The following is a 10,717-nucleotide window of genomic DNA, read 5'->3' on the forward strand; positions in this document are numbered from 1 at the left end:
GCAAGTAGCCTTCCAGCAGTTGACCTTCGAGTATATAGTAGCACCTTAAAATCGACATCACTATGGGGCAACATCATGGGGAATAACATTTACTTAGGATAATGTGACCCCATGAATGTGAAGCTCTCTGTCCACAGGAGCCCCAGCCTCCCAGCCCCCTAGCATACGAACAAAGAGAATTTGCCTGCATACACTCCCTTCTCCGTTCTGGTTCCCACAAGGACTCAGGGCCTATGAGATTTTTCAAAGGCTTACAAAAATGTTGGAGACATTGAAGGGAAAAAAAGTTACTTTCTTGAAAAAATAGAACACCAAGATCAAAATATTTACATAGTTATCATTTCTAGCCTCTACTCTGTGTGTATGAAATTCAAGTCTAAGAGAATAGAATTAATTCTCTGTACTTCAGCAAACTCAAATGATACACATTATAAAAAGGTATTCAACATGTTACAACTAATAAAAGTAACGTGGAAGATGCACACATTTTGAGATGTCTCGTACGTAGTGGGGTAGTCTTGCAATATCTGAAGGCATGGGGCCCATGCAGCTTTGTAGAGTTCTTGCTGTCATCGTCTCTTCTCATCTGGATGCTCACATAAGCCCACACCTAGCTTCCTGATGCCCACCTCAGGCCCACTGGAGCCAGAGGGGAGAGTCCACATCCGAGAGAGGCCCTGCTACCTAGCCCCTACTGCCTCTCAGCCTCACCTCTTCCCAACGACTTCCATCTCCCCTACTTCAGCCATAATGTACCCCACCAAGATCCCCGTCATTCTTCCAGCGTCTTCTCTTCCCTCCTTCCCTTTCCATCTATTCTGAATCCAGGGGCAGAGTGCTTCATTTGCCACCATGAGAAGAAGAGGGTATAGTATAGAGAAAAGTGGAATGCTATTCAGCAAAGTAGAGTAGCTTTGTGGACCTTCGTTAGCTGATGTGACACATCTCAAAACTCAAAGAAACAGCTGCAACTCTCCATTCATAATCGGAAGATGTGGTCGTCTGAGGCAGACTACAGAAACAAACTCATGGACACACATATGTGTATAAGACGGAGTTTTATATAAAGGGCAATTGTACATTAAGAAAGCATCCCAACCTAGTCCAGTCCAAGCCCATAAATCTGATATTAGCTCATATGTCCGATACCAATCTTTAAAGTCCTCTTGTGACCCAGGAAACACATGCAAGAAGATCGCAGCCCAGTGGGATGGAAGTCTTCTGGGTCCAGTGGTGGTGTAAGCATCTCAGTGCTGGCAGGGGTCTCCATGTGGCTTCTCCAGCACCCAGGGCTGCATCAGGGTAGGTCCAAGTGGCTTCTCTAGCTCAGGTCACGAGCATAGTTCCAAGTGTCTTGTCAGCTGCAATGTCTCCCAGGGTGTGAGTAAAGTGAGAGTGTGTCTCCCGACTCCAAGGAGGTAAAACAGGATTTCCCAGATTTCTCAGAAGGCCATGCCTACACAGAGACCTCATTGGCTATGACCCGATTGACAGGCTAGACTCCACCCCTTCACTCTTAATCCTCTCAAGTCCCAAATGGACACAAGACTATGTAACTACTACAGCAGGAATGTATGAAATATGAATCTGAAAAAATTGAAAATAGTAAAAAAAATTAAATGAAACACATAAAGATTGATAGCCTAGGCATTAGTGACCTGAAATGGGCCCTTATGGGCCATTTCTAATTGGATAGTCATATGCTCTACTAAGCCAGGAAGGACAAATTCAAGAGCAATGGCATCACATTAATAATAAAAAAGAACATTTCAAGATCTACTCTGAAGTACAGGTAGCAGATGACTGAGTGGAGAGCCAATGTTTTCAGAATGATGAGGGCAATGAATATATAAATGTGCTTTACACAATTGATGTATGAATGGATTGTGATAACAGTTGTATGAGCCCTTAATAAAACAATTTTTTAAAAAAGAAGCAGCAGATGACTGCTACCTCAAGGGCAGTCATCTCAAGCGTGCCCAATGAATGGTGGCCTGGAACTAACTGTATAACTAAAATAGTATATTTACTCTTTGAATGCCCTCGTTGCTTCATTCTGACACATATTAATCTAGTAGACATACCTCTGCTGTTATGAATATTATTGAAGGTTTTGCCCTATCAACAATCCCCAACCATATATGTAAATAGTATCCAGTCACTTAGGATTTAAACTGTATAAGCCAACAATTCATATATTATGGTTCATAGCTAGCCTATACTCATATAATTTCCTTTCCTCAACAGTGTTTTAAATACTCTACCATTGGCTAAACTAATGACACTATTAATGAACGTGTAGTGGTTAAGTATTGGGCTGTTAACAGCAAGGTGAGCAGTTCAAAATCACCAGGCAACTCCTTGGAAGGAAGATGAGGCTTTCTACTCCTGTAAAGATTTCGAGTTTTGGAAATGCACGGGGCAGTTACTCCTTGTCCTACCAGTGGTTCTCAACCTTCCTGATGCCGCGACCCTTTAATACAGTTCCTCATGTTGTGGCGACGCCCCCAACCATAAAATTATTTCAGCTGCTACTTCATAACTAATTTTGCTACTGTTATGAATCGGGCGACCCCTGTGAAAGGATTGTTCCACCCCCAAAGGGGTGTCGACCCACAGGTTGAGAACCGCTGTCATATATGATCACTATGAGTTAGCAATGACATAATAGCAGTGGATGTGATGCCCTAGGGGGATGGCTGATAACATTCTCTAATATAAAATGACAACGACGTATCTAAAGTGAGCCAGAGACACATATAAACCATACACGAATGGATTTGGAGCTTGCAATTAATTGTAGCCCCAATCTAAGAATAATTAATTCTTATGATATGGTCCTGCTTGATTCTTGACCTCATGAGCGATCACTGAAGATATGGGAGCTACAGCAAAGTGGAGTGAAGAAACTAGAAGATGCCCAGCTATTAGAAGGAAGAGTGTCTGGGATCTTAAAGGTTTGTTTCCCAACAAGCAGCCATCTAACAGAGAGGCATCCACTAAGTTCACATGGAAGAAGCACTTGGTCCAAGAATTATAAATAATATAATCCAAATCTAAAGGAGGGAATGGTATCAGAGCTTAAATTGTGAATGACTGGTTTGCAGAAGTCTATGGAAAGCCCAAAATCCATGTGCAGAGTCTGCACATATATGAAGCCTACACATATGTGAATCCCCTGACCACAGCTGAGATGCGTATAGTCTAATGAGCATTGCAAAGTGAATATGGAAGATGTAGTTAGGTTACAATGTATTATCATTTGATCTTTTGACTAATATTTTTTTCTTGGTCTTTTTTTTTTAAATTTTATTAGGGGCTCATACAACTCTTATCACAATCCATACATATACATACATCAATTGTATAAAGTACATCCGTACATTCTTTGCCCTAATCATTTTCTATTTTTTTCCCTCTTTTCTTTACTTACATTTTATTAGGGGCTCATACAACTCTTATCACAATCCACTCATATACATACATCAATTATACATACATCAATTGTATAAAGCACACCCATACATTCCCTGCCCCAATCATTCTCAAAGCATGTGCTCTCCACTTAAGCCCTTTGCATCAGGTCCTCTTTTTTTTCCCCCTACCGCCCTGCTCCCCCCTCCCTCATGAGCCCTTGATAATTTATAGATTGTTATTTTGTCATATCTTGCCCTATCCGGAGTCTCCCTTCCCCCACTTCTCTGCCGTCCGTCTCCCAGGGAGGAGGTCACATGTGGATCCTTGTAATCGGTTCCCCCTTTCCAACCCACTCACCCTCTACTCTTCCAGTATCGCCCCTCACAACCCTGGTCCTGAAGGTATCATCCACGCCGGATTCCCTGTGCCTGCAGCTCCTGTATGCACCAGTGTACAACCTCTGCTCTATCCAGACTTGCAAGGTAGAATTCAGATCATGGTAGTTGTGGGGGAGGAAGCATCCAGGATCTGGGGGAAAGCTGTGTTCTTCATCAGTACTACATCGCACCCTGACTGACCCATCTCCTCTCCTAAACCCCTCTATGAGGGGATCTCCAGTGGCCAACAAATGGGCTTTGGGTCTCCACTCTGCACTTCCCCCTTTATTCACTATGGTATATGTATGTGTGTATATATATATATATATATATATATATATATATATATATATATATATATATATATATATATATATATTCATGATGCCTTATACCTGGTCCCTTTGGCACCTCGTGATCACACAGGCTGGTGTGCTTCTTCCATGTGGGCTTTATTGCTTCTGAGCTAGATGGCTGCTTGTTTATCTTCAAGCCTTTAAGACCCCAGAAACTATCTCTCTTGATAGCCGGGCACCATCAGCTTTCTTCGCCACATTTGGTTATGCACCCGTTTGTCTTCGGCTATCGTATCATGGAGGTGTGCTACCAATGGTATGATTTTTTTGTTCTTTGATGCCTGATAACTGATCTCTTCGGGACCACGTGATCACACAGGCTGGTGTGTTCTTCCATGTGGGTTTTGTTGCTTCTGAGCTAGATGGTCGCTTGTTTATCTTCAAGTCTTTAAGACCCCAGACACTATCTCTTTTGATAGCCCAGCACCATCAACTTTCTTCACCACCTTTACTTGTTCACCCGCTTTGGCCTTTTGACTAATTTTAAAGTATCTGTTAAAAAAAAAGTGAAGAGGAAATATACATGGATTAATCCTCTGGTGAAATCTCCTATGATCACAGACCAGAAATGTGCATAGCCTTGCACCAGGCAGAATGCACTGGCAAGTGGAGCATTACAGATTCAGTTAGGTTAAAATTTAATACCTTATCATTTTATATCCTTTTGGTCCATTTTAAATTTGTCCTGATTTTTAATATTTTTCTTTCTTTTTAACTGTGATTTTAAAGTTTTCATTTTTATTGTTGATAGTATTTAAAAATCTTTTAAATAATTTTCTTTTTTAAAAAAATATGGAATGCTTCACGAATTTCCATGTCATCCTTGCACAGGGGCCATGCTAATCTTCTCTGTATCATTCCAATTTTTGTATATGTGCTGCCGAAGCAATCACTTAAATAATTTTTTCTATGTGAAATATAGTTAATCTACAGAGTCAGTCCCTGGATTAACAGTTCCTTGGGGGTATGGAAGGGAAGGTGGGGTGAAAATGGGGACCAAACGATGAGCACAAGAATGAAAAATTTTTTTTAACTGATTGTCGTAGATGTGATTGAACTATTGAATTGTATGGTATATAAACTATCTTCCAATAAAAAGGTTTAAAATAAAAAGATCTATCCTGTGAAATATACAATTTTCCTCTAGTTCTTGAATGCTTCCTCCCCCCCACTATCATGATCCCAATTCTACCTTACATATCCAGCTGGACTGGAGGATGTACACTGGCGTGGATAGGAGCTGGAATCAGGGAATCCAGGACAGATGAGCCCCTCAGGAGCAGTGGTGAGTGGTGATATCGGGAGGGTGGACGGAGGGTGAGGAAGAAAGGGGAACAGATTACAAGGTCTACATATAACCTCCTCCCTGGGAGACAGTCAGCGGAAAAGTGGGTGAGGGGAGACGTCGGATGGTGTAAGATATGATAACATAAAATAATTTATGAATTATCAAGTGTTCATTTGGGAGCAGGGAGGGAGGGGAAAATGAGGAGCTGATACCAAAGGGCTCAAGTAGAAAGCAGGTATTTTGAGAATGACGATGGCAACATATGTTCAAATGTGCATGATAAAGTGATGTACATGTGGATTGTGATAAGAGGTGTAAGAGCCCCTAATAAAATGATTTTTTAACAAAAGAAAAGAAAAAGATCTACCCTTAAGTACAATGTTGTCAGTAATAATAGAATAATACACACCTACAAGGAAGGTTAGTTAATACTACTATTATTCAAATGTGTGCACCAATCACTAAGGCCAAAACTGAAGAAATTGAGACTTTTTATCAACTTTTGCATCTGCAATTGCACAAACATACAGTCAAGATAAATTGCTAACTACAGCTGATTGGAATGCAGAACCTGGTGCAAGGAAGGGTTGATAGCTGGAATGTATGGCTTTGGTGATAGAAATAACATTGCAGACTGCAAGACCAACAGCTTCTTCATTGCAAATACCTTTTTCGACAACACAAAATTTAAATTTGTTCTAGTTTTTATTTTCTGTTTTCTTTTGTTACAGTTTTTCTGTGTTCTATTTTGTTATTGTCATTGGGGTTTTCTGTTTGCTTGTTTTGATATGATTTTCTTTATATGAAAACCAGCCTCAGTAAATCGATGAGACAGTAACTGAATTAATCATTTCTTTGAGTTATGGCAAGGGAGGTTGGGGGGAATGGGGAGCTAATAATAATGGATGCAAAAATTAAGAAAATGTAAAATTATTGTGGTGACTACACAACTCTTTTTAAATATATTCAAACCATTGACTTGTCTTATATGGCAATAAAACTTTTAAAAACTTTAAAAGGTAGAGTGTTATTAATAAATTATAATATATAACACACGAATAATTATTAACAAGCTACATGGTTTGTTTTTTGCTGCAATTGGTATGGTTTTCAGTGACTAATTTTCCAGCGGTCTATTTTTCCTTCCTGGTCTGTTCTTAGTCTGGAGGCTCTGCTGAAACCTGTTCACCATTGTGACCCTCTCATACCAGTGGAATTGGTATTACACGCAAGCTACCACAGTAGGACAAGCAGGCAAACTAGTGGGCTCGGGAGGGCAGGGGATCTGTATTGGCCTTTAAAGAGATACATATACCAAGGAAACAAAGTAGTGAATCAGAATGAGACCTACACATTTATCAATAATTTCTTTTTGACAAAGATGCAAGAACAGCTAAGTGGAAAAAAGGATAGTTTATTTTTCTTTGTTTCTTTTTTAAATAACTAAATGATTTTATTGGGGGCGGGCTTGTACAACTCTTATCAAAATTCACACATACATCCATTGTGTTAAGCACTTTTGTACATTTGTTTCCCTCATCATTCTCAAAACTTTTGCTTTTTCCTTGAGCCCTTGGTATTAGCTGCTCAGTTTTTCCCCTCCCTCCCCACTTCTACCTCCCGCATGAATCCTTCATAATTCATCAATTATTATTATTCTGTCATATCTTACAAGGTCCCACGTCTCCCTTCAAGGACAGTGTTTTTAAACAAACGTGGGATCAGTCAGACCTCCAGGGCAGTGAATCACTGAACGCGGCTCTTCTAGCCATAGTCTTTGTACCTCCCACAACAACTGATTATGTCCTGATGGGTCTGAGTAAGAGAAACCAAAAAACTCAGTCAATTCTGATTCAAAGCAACCCTATAGGACAAGGTAGAACTTCCCCTGTGGGTTTCCAAGACTGTACCTCTTTACTGGAGTAGAGAGTCTTTTTCCCCAAGGAGCGGTTGCTGGTTTCAAACTGCTGACCTTGCAAGTTACCACTATGCTCAGGTAGAAGATGGAGGGAAATGTTGATATGATTCAACTGTAAGTGAATGCTAACAAGGCTACTTGTGGTTGTAAAACCTGTAATGCTGAAATGGGAATTGGTCAATGTTGCCATCCTGCTGGGTATAAAATGAAACATACCGGAAGCAGGAAGGGAGCAGGGGGTCTGACTAACGAGAAAGAAGAACCACTATGACAAACCTGCTCCAAACTGCTCTCTGTTGCTTTTCCCATGTCAATGTCTTCTCAACACTGCCCACATTTTCAGCATAGGGTTGAAGCACCCTAATGATTGAACTTGCTTTCTCTAATGCCTTTGTAATGAGTCATTTCTCAGGGACAGAGGATAAGTTTGTTACAGATAAGATGAAAATAAGTCTTTTCTTGTGATAAGTAAAAATATCCTGAGGGCCACGGGCTGGTGAGACCCAAGGATGTATCTGGCCATCTTGCTTCTCTTTTGTCCTAAATCGGAATGTATTCATGATGAGTTCTGCCTGCTGCTGTAACCAGAGGTGCTCTGAAGAGCAGAGGGAAGGGACGTGGCGGATGCGGAACAGAAGAAAATGACGCATGATGCTACTGCCTCTCTGGACAAGGGGTTTCAAAAGGATGCAGATGAAGAAATAGATTGTGCTCTAAATGCACTTTAAGGAATAAACTATTTAAAATGCAAAAATAAGAAGAGTCAAAAGTGGAGTTCGTCTTTTGAACACCAAGATTCCTGCACATAGAACCCCCTCAATCTGGGGGTAAAAAGCTGCGACACCAGAGAAGGAGCAGCAATGGAGTGAAGAGTCAAAGCCCAAGGCAGAGGGGTGGGATTTCCAGCCCAGGGATCAAGGAAGGCAGTGTCAGTGTACGGGAAGTTTGCTGCTGGCGTGGGGGGTGCGAGGCTTGCTGACCCACGCAGCTGACACGGAATGCCTTCTGGCTGAGGCTTAAGGCGCAGTGGTGTGCTCTTTGGGCACTTATCCGCAGCACGAACCGAGCTGCGTAACAGTGCCTGAGCAGTGCTGAAGTCAAGGGGCCATGTGACTGCGAGAGGAATGCCTAGGGGCACAACTGAGAAGAGGCTGTCCAAATCCGAGCTGTATCCTGAGCATTTCGAATCCTGAATTGTAACCTGTTAAGTCCCCTCATACACTCCATAGTTGCGAGTATGCTGTGCGTTCTGTATGGCCATTGCAAGGGCTTAACAAACCCAGCAGGAAACAGTGCTGGGGGAGGGGAGCAGCTGGAGTCAGGAATTGATAAATAAGGAAAGATAATGGAATCATTCAACTCTGGAATTGTAGGATATGGAAATTACGTGCTGATAAAACTGCTGGGAAAAAAAAGGTTGGAAGGTGGAGACTTGTTCTGGCCTCTGCCCTGTAGGACTGGGCCTGAATTTGATTATCTGCCCTGATGAAGTCAGAGGAGGTCAGACACCTCTACACCTCCCTCTGGGGAGAAATAAGGAGCCCGGTAGTTAGTGGTTACAAGTTTGGGCTGCTAACTACAAAGTCAGCAATTCAAAACAACTAGTTGTTCTTTGGGAGAAAGACTGAGCTTTCTACTCCTGTGAAGAGTTACAGTCTTGGAAGCTCACAGGGACAGTTCTACCCTGTCCGATAGGATCGCTGTGAGTCAACATCAACTCCCTGGCAATGAGTGAATGATGGGGAAAAAGAAAAAAGAATTCCAACCCATATCTTGTACCATATACAAGTGGATCATAGACCTAAATGTTAAACTATAAAACTTTATAGGAAAAAAGGACAAAAAAAGCTTTTGTAATCATCTATTCAGAATATTATCCATTCTCATATATGTACAATATCAAAAGGACAATCTATTGAAAAATATATAATTTAAGCTTTTTTCAAGCTTCAAAACTTCTCTTCAAAAGACACAGACTAAAAATAAAATAAAATCAAAAAAAAAAAAAGAAAAGAGGAGAAAAAAAGAAAATGATTAGGGCAAAGAATGTACAGATGTGCTTTATACAATTGATGTATGTATATGTATGGACAGTGATAAGAGCTGTATGAGCCCCTAATAAATTGTTTTTTTTTTAAAAAGAAAAAAAAAGACACAGACTGAAATTTTTTTTCAAACATATAATTGGTAAAGCACGTGTATCCAAAATACTTTAAAAACAAACAAAAACTCTCAAAAGTCTTTAGTAAGAAAATAAACAGCCTACTTAAAAATGGGCTAAAGTTCTGACACTTAACCAAAGAAGACACACAGGTGGCAAACGTTGCGTGCCTCGTCTATTCTGACTCATAGTGACTCAATATGACAGAGTGGAACTGCCCCTTGGGTTGCCTAGCGTGTTATCTTGATGGGAGCAGATCATCTGGAGGCCAGATCCTTTCTCCTGCAGAGGCAACGGTGGGCTCCAAGTAGCTGTTTTACCACTAGGGGTCTTCAGATGGAAAATAGGCATAAGAGAAGATGCTCAACGCTGTTAATCACGAATGAGATACACATTTAAATCATAAAGAGCTACCATTCCATGTGTTAGAATACCTAAAATGTCCAAGCCTGCTCATACAACGAGTTGGTAAGGGTGTGACGGAATAGAAACAGTCATCCACTGCTGTTGGGAAAGTAAAATAGTCCAGTTTGGGAAACTGTTCAGCAGTTACTGAAACACAAACATCATAAGAGTAACTCATTCCACTCCGAGTCACTTACACAAAAGAGTTGAAAGTGTATGCTGACCTATTCACTGCAGTTTTTTTTAGTAAAAGTCCTAAACAAACAATGTAAATAGTCATTAGTAGCCAAATACAGAAATACACTCTCATGGACAGTGGGAATACAAAATAGTACAGATGAGTTGGGAAATATTTGGGCAATATTTTTTTACAAAGTTAAAAACACTAACTATATCATTTGGCAATCACATATGCAAGTATTGGCCCAAGAAAAATCCAAGTTTATGTTTCATATGAAAATCTTCACTTGAATAATGACAACAGTTTTATTTTTAAGTGCCCCAAACTGACACCATAAGCATATTTCAACAGGTGAATGGGTAATGGGTTACGATATGGCCATATAATGGCATACTACTTAGCAATAATAATGTACAAACAGCAGAAAGGTACAACATGGATGACACTCAAATGCATTGTATTTAGTGAAAAAAGTCAAATACAAAAAGCTATATACGCGCCCCCACTATCATAATCCGAATTCTACCTTGCAAGTCTGGCTAGACCAGAGGATGCACATGGGTACAGATAGGAACTGGAAACACAGGGAATACAGGGCGGATGATACCTTCAGG

The 10,717-nt window shown here is 40.6% G+C and overlaps 1 protein-coding gene and 1 non-coding gene across 4 annotated transcripts in view; both read right to left on the reverse strand.

Moving 5' to 3' along the window:
* Positions 1-10,717, reverse strand: part of WDR93 (WD repeat domain 93) — a 95,680-nt gene that overhangs the window by 49,954 nt on the left and 35,009 nt on the right. The window lies entirely within an intron of this gene.
* Positions 4,937-5,043, reverse strand: LOC142457482 (U6 spliceosomal RNA). The gene has a single exon (XR_012786210.1). It is a non-coding gene; the product is annotated as a U6 spliceosomal RNA (small nuclear RNA).

The sequence above is a fragment of the Tenrec ecaudatus genome, chromosome 9 (assembly GCF_050624435.1).
Source record: "Tenrec ecaudatus isolate mTenEca1 chromosome 9, mTenEca1.hap1, whole genome shotgun sequence".
In the NCBI taxonomy this organism is placed as follows: domain Eukaryota; kingdom Metazoa; phylum Chordata; class Mammalia; order Afrosoricida; family Tenrecidae; genus Tenrec; species Tenrec ecaudatus.